The sequence below is a fragment of the Xenopus laevis genome, chromosome 7S (genome assembly GCF_017654675.1).
Source record: "Xenopus laevis strain J_2021 chromosome 7S, Xenopus_laevis_v10.1, whole genome shotgun sequence".
Taxonomy (NCBI): Eukaryota; Metazoa; Chordata; class Amphibia; order Anura; family Pipidae; genus Xenopus; species Xenopus laevis.
This window is the reverse complement of record NC_054384.1, coordinates 28949169-28962014: the sequence shown is the minus strand read 5'-3', so window position 1 is coordinate 28962014 and position 12846 is coordinate 28949169. Positions and strand designations below refer to the sequence as shown.

At 41.3% G+C, this 12846-nt stretch overlaps 1 protein-coding gene across 4 annotated transcripts in view; it reads right to left on the bottom strand.

The window, feature by feature from the left end:
- Positions 1 to 12846, bottom strand: part of pdlim1.S (PDZ and LIM domain 1 S homeolog) — a 41192-nt gene that overhangs the window by 27869 nt on the left and 477 nt on the right. The window lies entirely within an intron of this gene.

The window sequence follows — 12846 nt, the reverse complement described above, 5'->3', positions numbered from 1 at the left end:
TTACCGTTTTTCCAATATTGAAGTGTAAAGTGTCATTTTTCACCTTCTGATGCAGCCCTGGGAAGGAGGTCGCCGACCCTGTAAACTGTTCTAATTTGATACATTTAGTTGATACATTTCTTATCTTTGTCCCTGTGGAGCAGAATCTTTGGCTATCATTACAGGCAGCTGTTAGACTTGATACAAAAGTTGCTCATACTCCAGAGATGCTGCTGACAAATGTATCAACAGTTTAGAGTCTGCGCCTGAATGACTGAGCTGCTGAAACTACTGAAACACCAGAGACAGGGACATTAAACTTTAAACTTAGTAAAAAAATAAGTAATGGAAAGTAATTGAAAAAAAGACTTTATTTCTAGTAAACAAACTAACTAAAAACAACTGAATTGAAATAGAAAATAGAAAGTAATTGCAAAAAGTCTGTTTGTGAACGTTTTTCTAATATTGCAGTGTAAAGTTTCATTTCTAAAGCAGCTCTGGGAGGGTGGGTCGCCGACTCTTTAACTGTTTAAATTGATACATTTAGTTGATACATTTGTTATGTTTGTCCCTGCTCAGCAGAATTCATTAAAGGCAACTGTTAGAATTAGGGATGCACCGAATCCACTATTTTGGATTCAGCCGAACCCCTGAATCCTTCACGAAGGATTTGGCCGAATACCGAACCAAATCCTAATTTGCATATGCATATGGTTTTACTATGAGCAAAATTTTTAGTGGAAAAAAGATTTATTGGGAAGGGTAAAACATTTTTATTTCCTTGTTTTGTGACAAAAAGTCACGCGTTTTTTCGCTCCGCCACTAATTTGTTTATGCAAATTAGGATTCAGTTCGGCCAGACAGAAGGATTCGGCCAAAAAAGGCCAAATCCTGGCCGAACCGAATCCTGGTGCATCCCTAGTTAGAATGGATATGATTGTTGCTAATATTTTACAGATACTGCTGAGAAATGTATCAGCTCATGTAGCCACTAAATGAAGCAAATTGTAACAGTTCAGAATCTGCTCCTGGATCACTGAGCTGCCAGATTTACACCAGAGACACGAACATTAGGGGGGGGGGGGGGTTATTTATCAAAATCCGAATTTTCTGATTATTTGAATAAAAAAAGTCCAACCAAACTAGAATCCACGATTGGACCTTATGTATTATGAAAAAAAGGCTTGAATTAATCGGATCGGGGTAAAACTAGTAAGTGAAAACCAGTATCGTACAATTTTTTCCGATTTTTCCCCCCGAATCACTCAGTTTTTTTTGTGTCTTACTCCCGAAAAGCCTGAGTTTTTGTCCGAAAAGACTGAAATAGTCAAACTTTTGGCCTAATTCCAGAGCAGACCACCGAAATTTCCAAACGGGATAGGGACCTCTCCCATTTACAACCTCAGCAGGTCCGAGATGGCGGATTTTTCGGATTCAAACTTTTTGCAGCCTGGGGGGTATAATAAATCTTTTTTCCACTAAAAACTTTGCTCATAGTAAAACAATTCGAATTTTTCCAGTTTTCAGCATTCGGACTTTAATAAATTACCCCCTAAACTTTAAACTTCAATTTTGGAAAATTTATAAAAAAATGGAAAGCAACTGAAAAAGTACTTTTTTTTCTGGTGAACAACCTGAAAACGACTAAACTGAAAAAAAAGTGTTTGGAAGGTGAAAGTCCTCAAGGAGTATAGATCACAGGCTGGGCAGGCAATAAAACTATAATTTAGTATCCGTTGGAGGAAACTGATGGTTGCACATGGCTTCATCATAGGGGAAAAATGTTTCTTGCATAAGCAAGAGCTCTCCTAGGCCAGCATGTCTAAATAAGGTGCATAGAACTCCTGTGGAATGGATCTGTAGATGGAATACAGACTGCTATGATGAAATATTTCTTATGCAGGGCATAAGAGTTTAGAGAAGGTATTTGATCATTTAATAGAATGAGCAAAAGGTTAGGATGGAAGGGAAGGAGCAGCTGTGCAAGAATAAGAAAGCCCCTACATGCGACCCTGCCTATTTAGTTCAAGTGTTTAACGTACAACCAAGTGGAAATACTGAAGTGGAAATTATAATGATATAGTTTTAAAGACCCACTTTAAGAACACTTAGGCAGTCATACACTTGCAGATCGTGTAGAACGTACCGTGGAACTCGATTTCTCCTCCCTGGCTATTCTACTGACAACATGCGGCTGGGAAGCCCCCTGGATACCGCTCTACAAGCCAAGGCATGAGCTTCTTCCCTGGGAGAGATGGCTAGTGGCGGCTCTGGCTCAGCCCGGTCCTCTCAACCTTCAGGAGCAGCATCCCAGCCGCACTGAGACAGGTTCTGTGAGAGTCTGTGCATCCGCTTGTCAAGCAGCAGGCTTCTTGGGGCTTTGCAGGATGGACATGGTGATCAGCCCGATGTAAGAGTACATGCCTTGGCCTATGGGAGCGGTATCCAGGGGGCTTGCCAGCTGCATGCTGTCAGTAGAATAGCCAGGGAGCGCCGAAGGATGGATGGTTGCCCTGTTGCCTTTTCTGAAGAGGAGGGGAGGCGGAGTTTTGGTTATTTCTTAATAAAGACTTTGTGAATTTAAAGTATAATTTGTCTTGGGTGTTTTCTTTTTGTTGTAAACTAACAAATTTTTTTAAAAAAAGTTTGATCTTACTGGTCCTTTAATCACAGGGCCGTCCTTTGGGCCTCCAGCACTCCTTGTAAGTCCTGAATGAAGTGGAATATACGAGCGTGTCAGGGGGTCCCCAAATTAGTATTGTTTGATCACTTCGTAGTTTTAGGGACAGGGGACACAATACTTGAAATTAGTATCTATTGACAATCACTTGCAAGCACTGGAATACTCATTTATGAAGGGATGGCTGCTCAAAAACAAGGCAATCTCAGTTTCAGAGCAACAATTGTGTGCAAATAATGACCATAAATTTGAAAGGGAACAATTTGGAGTGTTTTGCCTCCCAACAAACAAGGTGAGTAATTGCTGTAGGAACAAAAAGCTTGAAATTGTCCTTTTGCCCTTAGGAGATCCAGATTAAGTCTGGGAATCACCTTTGTCCGTCTGCAATTACAACTGTAGTAAAAACTTTGCCTCCAGTGGCATCTGAATATGCCAGACTGATAATTATATTCGGTTATCTTGAATAAATCTTCCTAATGAAACGTGCTTTAGTAATGGTGCCCAAATCAGGCCACTTAAAGGGGTTGTTCACCATTAAGCTAACTTTCAGTATGATGTAGAAAGTGATATTCGGAGACAATTTGTGATCGGTTTCCATTTTCTATTATTTGTAGTTTTAGCAGCTCTCCAGTTTGCAATTTCAGCAATCTTGTTTCTATGATCCAAATTACCCTAGCAACCATAGCTTGATTTAAATAAGAGACTGGAATATGGATAGGGGAGGGCCTAAATAGACAGATAAGTAATAAAAAGTAGCAATAACAATACATTTGTAGCAAATGTTTTTAGATGGGGGGTCAGTGACCCCCATTTGAAAGCTGGAAAGAATCAGAAGAAGGCAAATAATTGTAAAATTTATAAAAATAAATAATTAAAACCAATTGAAAAGTTGATTAGAATTGGCCATTCTGTAACATACTAAAAATTAACTCAAAGGTGAACCCCCCCTTTAAGGATAAATCATAACAAGGGGCATTATGTACCTGGTAGAGAGTAAGAACGTACAGTCCAAATGCATCCTTACTCTCATACAAACCAACAGAAACAACACAGATGATCGTACTGTATGGAGCAGAGATGCTAAGCTTTAAGTCAAATACAACTCCCAGCATCCCCTGACAACCGATTTCAGTGATTGTAATTATCCAGGTTAATCACAGCAGAGTACCATAAAAAAAACTATGAACTAGTAGGCAACACTAGACAGGGCAGGGTATAGTAAAGAAAATCTGGTGGTTTTCACTGAATTCCACGTTTCTCCTAAACATACCTGCTGGCATCACAAATGTACAGGGGTTGTGCAAGTAAAGCATCAGGTTTCAGGGTATGAAGTTATCAGACATCTGCTTTGTAATAGATTTTCATTTAGTAAATGTTGATGCTGCGCAACAATCAGATGCAAGCCATAGGACATATGTGCATGGCTCCATGGAACAGAGTCCTGGAAAATTGCAGAGTATTTTGCTTTTCAGGTCTCCCACCTGCCCTTGGATTACATCATTTAAGATTCCTACTGTCCCAGATAATGGCTTTGTCGTTTATGGATTTCTGATGATATCACTTTGGTGTTTCGGGGGGGGGGGGGGAGGCATTGGTTTATAATAAAAGCAGCTTGTTGGGCCATGGTCTATCTACAAAATGAAACTCTTGCCTCACGAAAAAAAACTTTTGGCGACTTTGGAAAACCGAAGCAATCCGATTGCCATCCACAGGCGACTCACATTCTTGCCGGCGGAAGATATTTCGGGGGGAGATTAGTCGCCCGAAGGACATTTGCCGCTGGGCGACTAATCTCCCCTGAATCTGCACATGTGCCACCACCCTTACAGGCGTCTACCATTGATTATTTGACTTTCTGCATATGAGTTGCAACTGCCAGAATGCATGGTCAGAACTCTCATAAGAGAATGTTGGATCCTGGAACCAGGGAGATGACAGTATGGTAAAGAAAAAGATACTTAAGATTAGCTTAGAGTTGTGGAGAAGGAAAGCATCAAGGTGGCCACACACACAGAGATCCGCTCGTTTGGCGAAGAGGATCTCTCTCGGATATGCCCACTTTGAGGTGGGCGATATCGGATTGAACCTAGGGTCCACGATAGGATCATAATGCAGGAGTACAGGCATCGGATCGTAGGACTGCATCAATGAACAGATGTGGTCCGCAATCCAATGGGATTTTTAGCCCTGCCAGATATCGATCAGGGAAGCCCGTCGGAGGGCCCCATACAGCTTGTATCAGCCCATGTATGGCCAGTTTTAGTTACTGGAGGCTGCCAAATGTTAGACACCCCCAATGATTGCACTCACTTATTCAAACCAGGCCAGTGCTCCAGTTAGCAGAAAACTGCACCAGCCTGGTGTTCTTCTTAGGGTAAGGACACACTGGACGATTTGTCGCCAACATTTTAAAAAAGTAAATCACGGCGACAAGACGATCGTCTTTTTTGAACAGACGATTCACAGCGACTATTGGCACAGAGCGATTTGTATCCCATTACTCTGTGCGGTACGTGCTCCACCCAAACCGGAAACGGTTTGTGCTTCCCGCTGTAACCTGGCGTCTTTACGTTCTTGCGTCATTGCGTTCGCATTTTAATTTGAATACAATTGCTGCTACTTATCTGTATGTGTGTGCGTGTCTAGGAGATTTCAGTGCTTTTCTAAGTACATGCTATTTCTGATAAATCGCTCGGAAAAGGGTCTCAGTGCGTTTTGGAGCTACAGGCGATTCACAAACGCGCTGTGGGCACAGGAGCTGGCGTCTTTCATTTGTTTTTGTTCAGAGACAAAACGAGCGATATGTCGCCGCGATTTGCTTTTTAAAAACGTTGGCGACAAATCGTCCAGTGTGTCCTTACCCTTAATGAGCACCATAAAGCTATCCTCTGCTTCCCTTTCTTCTATGCCCTGGGCAGATGCATGTGCATTAAAGTGAAAAGGTCTTTTATTTTGCTTGTTAGTTAAAAACTTTGGCTTTAACCTGGGGTTATCAGGTAAGTGATTACAATCATGGCCGTGATTTACATTTTCCCTTAAGGGGTAGGAGTAGACAAGAACTCTTGCCATCCTGATAATGGGCAGTAATGGGTACTGGCATCTCAGTATGTTCTCAGCAGCAAGCAAACATCTCTTGGGAAACCCTGGTTGCCACATCCACTAGAAAGTAGCTAAGCTGTCTCTCGTTACAGAAAAAAAAAAAAAAAAAGGTCATTAACCCAGTGATAGAGGCAACTATTTACTCAATTCACATACAAAACTTCAGTTTAGGCAACTGTTGTTCAGTCCTTGACATGCATGAAAAGCAGAACAGTTCTCAGAAAAAACATATTTTGTTTCAAAACGGATCTCAGGATTTAGCAAAAACCTGAATGTTTTCTGCTAGCCAATACATAGCAAGACAATGAGTGAAGGCCGCAATTGTTCATTACGTGCAAGATGTCAGAAGGCATTATGTGCATGCTCCCTCCTGGTGCGAATTTCCTAGCACTGGCGGGGAGCAATTAAAAAAAAAACTACGGTTACTCTCAACCGGAGTACAGGCTGTATTAGCCCACATCTTTGGTTAGGGATAATATATTTTGCCAATAGGTGCCCTTTAATGACTATGGGGAGGGTATTGTAATGCATCAGTGTTTGCAGATGACAAAAAACTATGCAGCTTGTGGGCGGCAATGTCAATAAAGCTAAACGAATACACCTGGGATGTAAAAATATGCAAGCCACTTACTGTATACCCTTAATGGGACTGCACTAGGCAAATCCATAATGGGAAAGGACCTTGGAGTCGTTGTAGATAATAAACTTAGCTGTAGCAAGCAATGCCAGTCAGCAGCATCAAGGGCAAATAAAGTCTTGAGCTGTAAGGGCATAGATTCCCGAGAGGAGAGTGTTATTCTTTTACCGTATAGAGCACTGGTAAGGCCCCATCTAGAATATGCTGTACAGTTTTGGTCTCCAGTGTTCAAAATGGACATTATTCAATTATAGAGGGTACAAAGAAGGACAACTAAGTGGGTAAAAGGGAAGGTGCAGGCTAGGGTTGCCACCTGGCCGGTAAAAATGATGTTTGACCCAATGTTATTAATAGGGAAAAAAAGATAAATCTAAAAGAAGGCCGGTATTTTTTTCCGGAAAAGGTGGCAACCCTAGTGCACGCAGATGCGTTATTTGTCCCGAGCCTAGACTCAGTTGATGTAAGGTATTATATCTTATCTTATACTTGATCTTGTCTTTCTACCTGTGGTTGTGTTATATAAGCTTGTGAATGTCTGGCTACATTTCCATATCCATGTTTGAATGACAGAAACTCTAACGATCAACACAAAGGTAAACAGAGTTAGTTTCTATTGTGACTTGTAAATGCTGGGCTTGGCAATATGTCACTGAGTCCTTGCAGTTTTACAGCAACAGAAAAAGTCAAAATATGACAAACTCTACAGATGTGAGGAAAGTAGTACAAACCTGAGCCACAGCATTACATTGAGCCGCACCTTTCATGAACGGCTAAACAGCAGTAACCGGATATTCCTCAGCAGAGCATATCCAGCATGTGAAAGGGGAATACAATAGCGAACATGCCATGCAACATCGGTTCACTTTCATTAGGGAGAAGCATATGGAGCTGTAGATCTGGTACAGAACAACAAAGCTAATGTGTATAGGATCCTTTAATCTGGAAACCCTTAACCAGAAAGCTCCGAATTACAGAAAGGCCATCTCCCATAGACTTCATCATTTAAGTAAACAATTAACATTTTTCAAAATGATCTCCTTTTTCTCGTAATAATAAAACATTAGTTAGTACTTGATCCTAACTAGCCTACAACGATGCTTGGCTATGTGTGTGTTTGAGGTACTTAACCCTGCCCAAAATAACAGTGAAGGCCAGTGCTCTCTAGCTGTTTTCATCTAGTGGGGCAGGTATTACTATTCTAAATGTTTGAGGGCAGATTATAATAAAACAATGTCTTCAAGAGAGGTCAGTTGAGCTCTTCAACAGTACGACGGCCACAAGAATCTCTTGGAGGGTTTCATCAGCACATGGGCCTCCACTTGGCACCACTGCCCTAATATAAAGGTCTTCACAATCTGTTCAGATGAACTCCACCCCTCCATAGTTGGAAGTCAGGATACGTAAATGCATTAATTATGCCTAAAATAACTGCAGTATTGTGTAAACTAACCCCTGCAGATACTATCAGCAAGATAAGTCCTTATTATATCTGAAAACAATTAAAAACAAGTAATTCAACTAGTAAAACAATACATTTTTCAAAACGTGACCCCTTCAGCTGTAAAGCCTTCCTGTTCTGAGCTTGTCTGTACAATTCTTCCACACTATTCAGCCCAAGTCCAGCCAGGAGATATTGAATGCAATTATTTGCTGAACAGGGAACGGTGTTGCTTTATGGCAGGTATCCTATATGTACTCAATCTAGATATCAAACTGTCACCCATCTCCTCCTGAATCAATAAATGTTATCTCAAACTCAACCTTAAACAAATATGATATTGTTTCCTAACCTAGTCTTAGGCTAAGGCCACACTAGGCGATAGCGCCGCGATTTGACTCGCGGCGACTTTTCGCCGCGACTTTTAAGCCGCAATCGCTGGGGAAACTTTTGCGCTGGCGTCTATGGGGAATCGCGAGCGTAAAAACACACGCGGCGATCTTTTTTCTATTGTCGCTCGAAATCGCCTAGCGAGGCAATTTCGAGCGACAGTAGAGAAAAGATCGCCGCGTGTGTTTTTACGCTGGCGATTTTTCGCGATTCCCCATAGACGCCAGCGCAAAAGTTTCCCCAGCGATTGCGGCTTAAAAGTCGCGGCGAAAAGTCGCCGCGAGTCAAATCGCGGCGCTATCGCCTAGTGTGGCCTTAGCCTAATTCTTACTTTTTAACCCTTTTAATATGGTCTGGGGTAACCTTTGCCTCTTCCCTTATCTCACGGTGAACAAAAACTGCCCCTTTAATTTGCTGGTTTAATAAATATCACTGTGTATAGAAGTAGAGCTATATAAATACAAATGTAAATAATACATGCATATACACACTTAGGATTAGTGGAAGTGTCACAACAGAAAAGGGACAGCCTAGAAAGGAGCCAGAGGCCACAGGATCGGATCTGTAAGTGTTATTTTCCCTCTAAACTATTTCCAAGGTTAACCAGTTATATAGTATTAATATAATAACCCCACACCAACCACCATTCTGCAGTGCAGATTCCTCTTTGGAATGGATCTGACACTTTTAAGATAAACCAGAACAGGTGCTGCTGTTCTTATGTGTTCTATGGGTAACATTAGCTGGCCAAACTGCTATGAAGTGATACGGATTACTAAATATCTGTATTAATTGTTTGTATAAAAGGAGCAAGGGAGATTTTTTTAGATTTGGGGATAAAAATGTGTTTAAAGGGGTGGTTCGCCCATTAACTTTTATTATGCTAAAGAGTGGCTAATACTAAGCAACTTTCCAATTGGCCTTCGTTTTTTCTTTTTTATCATGTTTTTTTAAATTATTTGCCTATTTCTTCTCTTTCCAGCTTTAAAATGGGGGTCTAAAAAACAATGGGGGTCTAAAAAACAAATGCTCTGTATGGCTACACATTTATTGTATTGCTACTTTTTAATACTCATCTTTCTATTCAGGCCTCTCCTATTCATATTCCAGTCTCTTATTCAAATCAATGCATGGCTGATCGAGTAATTTTGACCCTAGCAACCAGATTGCTGAAATTGCAAACTGGAGAGCTGCTGAATAAAAAACGAATATAACTCAAAATCCACAAATAATAAAAAATGAAAACCAATTGCAAATTGCCTCCCAATATCACTCGCTACATTGTTTTAAAAGCTAATTTAAAGGTGAACAACCCGTTTAAGAAGATTACAATGATCAGCACTGTACAAGATTAAAATTAAAAAGCCTATATTGAGGTAAGACTTTGGCTCTGGATAAAACTGCTCAGAACCAAATACAGGCTTTTAAACATTTTCTTCTACGGTACTGTTCATTGAACTTCTTGATTAATGGTGGTTCATGGCCACATAAAGAACTTTTACCAAATGATCAATTTTTGGATATCTATGCAGATTCTGTATTTTTCCAACCTAAGTTGGCCATGCAAGGGCCAATAAAAACATATTTCCCCTGTATGGGGCCCTCAGGAAAGCCTGTCCAACAAATATAGGGCCGCATAAGATCTGACAGAAGCCTAAAGCTGGTCATAGAGGCAAAGATTTGATTGTACGAATCTCCGGTTCGTATGGTGGAGTGTCCCGACATTTTTCCTGCCATGGCGATCGGGCGTTCAGACGATCGGACAGTTTAGAAAGTTTCTGTCGGCTACCGATAATATCTCTGCATGTTTTGCTGATCTGACAATATCAGTGGGAGACTGTCACCAGCTTTTGTCAGACATAACTTTCGCGTGATTGCTGTCAGGGGCAGAACATCGTCTGATCTGTTCTTTTACAACTTTATTTGATCTGAAAGGTTAGTGGCAGGTCGGGAGATGGCACCAAACGATTGTTTGTCCGATATGAAGGTAAATCTGCATGTCTATGGCCAGGTTATGGGTAAGGTCACACTGAGTGTTTCGGGAGATTTAGTAGCCTGGCGTTCGGGGAGATTGGTCGCCGCAAAGACAAGGCGATTAGTCGCCAGGCGACTAAATCTCCCTGGAACGCTCATTATGACCTTACCCTAAGGGGATAAGTGATAATGGAATCAAACAGAAGCAAATATTATACCCAGAATCAGATGATAAGTTTTAAGGCTGAAAACTGAATACTATATGTGTCACTGACAATCACTATGGAGAAATAAATCAATATTTGTCTCCAAAGTAAACACTACATTAAGGATGAGACACAGCATGTGAAAGTTCAGCACACTCGATGTGGCTGCAAATGTTATGAACTACAGATGTGTTTTGTAACTCTGAGAGGAGAATCTTGCAAGACAACTACATTCCCCTGACCCAAAGGCAACTGTTGCACAACTGCATATTTCTCTGTCTGCATCTGCCTCCTTGTCAGGCTTTCTGCAGAGTCTTTGCCATGGTCCAATGAAAACAGCATTCAAACCACCGGGAAGGCGTATCATACTCGCTAGAATAATGTCTATGTGGGGTAGGTTTTTTTTTTTTTTTAAACAAGGGGTTTGTTTCTCCTTTAAGGTATGAAGATACAAATTACGGAATACCCCATTATCCAGAAAAACCCAGGTCCTGAGCATTCTGGATAACAGGTCCCATACCTGTACAATTGAGTGGCCAAAAGACTGATGGATCCGCTAGCATGCAGGGTTGAAATGATGTTCCTTCTCTTGAACAAGGTTTATACTATCTGTAGCGCACACACAGTACTACTCCTGGTAGGAAGCTAATGCTGATAAATGTGTGTGTCAGTGTTTTCCAGGAAGCAGTATTGGAGTGGTTACTGAAGAAGGTTTTTTTCGATTGACACTTTTTCCTGTGGGGACTGCCATATAATACTAACGGCTCATTGCACATGAGGAGTTTCTTAGGGAGAAGAGCAATATTGTCCTGTTTATTATGGATTGGATGTCATGGGGGCCAAAATACATAAACATCCTATCAGGGTCCGGGGCCTTATTTGGCCAGAATACAGTCTGCATTTCTGTAGCACATTATTTCTTTATATTTCTGCATTATTATAATAAATGGAAAGAAAGGGGTGTGTGACAGCCTTAAGTTGGCCATAGACGCACAGATAATATCGTACAGAACAAATTTTCATATGATGTTCGTGCGTGTGGGAAAAGAGCCGACCGATATCGGCAGAAGACTTGGATATCGGCTCGTCGATCAGGCTGGAAAGAAAATTTTGACCGGGTCATGTCGGACGGCCCACCGGGATACCAGGAGAACTCCCGGTGAGCCCAGGTGTCAGTGGACCCTCATGCTGCTAAACTTTTGGCCTATTTCATGGTCATTCCCTATTTCTATGAGAACGAAGAGGCTAAATAGGTGGAATAATTGATTATAGCATAAAGAGAACAGACTAAGAGAATAGATGTTGATTAAGGAGATGAAGAATATTAGTAATGAGAGTGGACCCCTTGGTCTAAGGTTTTTTGGGTGGGCCCCTGGCATCCCAGTCCGACACTGATCGGGTGACTTTGAAGGTACTCAAACATCGGCCATTGTTAGTGCTGAATTGTCAGATACAATAGAATTGTATTGTTTCTACCTGTATATCTGACGATTCAGCTCTACACGTGTGTATTGAAATGAATGATCTTTCTTGGAAAGATCTTTTCCAAGAAAGATTGTAATGGCTACGTCTATGGCAACCTTTACTGATAAATCCACACACTGTCCCCGTCCTGTACAGCAGAGTGAAAGAGTGACCGGCCTGGGGTAGGGTTGCCAACTTTTCTGGAAAAAAAAAATACCGGCCTTCCTATATATTTAACTTTTTTCCCTATTGATAACATTGGGATCAGCTATCATTTTTACCGTCCAGGCCAGTAAAATACCGGTCAGATGGCCGCCCTAGCCTGGGGTGATATGACCTTTCCCAAACAACCCGACTCACACTAGCCATTCAGTTACTATGTGTTATACCACTATGCGGGTCACCGACTGCCTGACCCTGTCCCTTGCTAAAATACAAAGTTGCTATTAGTATGAATAGGAGAGAGTGGATTTCACTGAAGAGAAATAATGTAAATATTATAAAAATGAATGCAGCCACACCTAATCTCTCCACTGTCTGTGTGAAATGTCCTAAGTGTATTTTCTTTAATACATAATAAGCACGGACATAAAAACTGAACATGTATTCTGATTCACACTGGAATAAGAACATGTGTTGCTTGGGTTACTGACCCTAGCAACCATTGGCTTGATTAACAGAGCTTGCAACTATGAGATGGAGAATTAATAAATATATTTACATGTATCTGGGGTTCCCACCCCTCCAGCTGTTATTCTGCACCTTCCATTCAGCAGCAGTCAATGTATTGGGAAGCTGAACACATTTGTTGACCCTCCCTGCTCTATAAACAGATACACATAGCACTGGAAAACCGACAGTGAACTGGCCAAATGGGTGTTAGCATTAAGAATGGGGTGTAGCTTTATACACAGGTACCGCCGACCCCCAGCAGTCAGAACAGTAGGTCGGCATTTACGGAACGCACAGGTATTTCGCC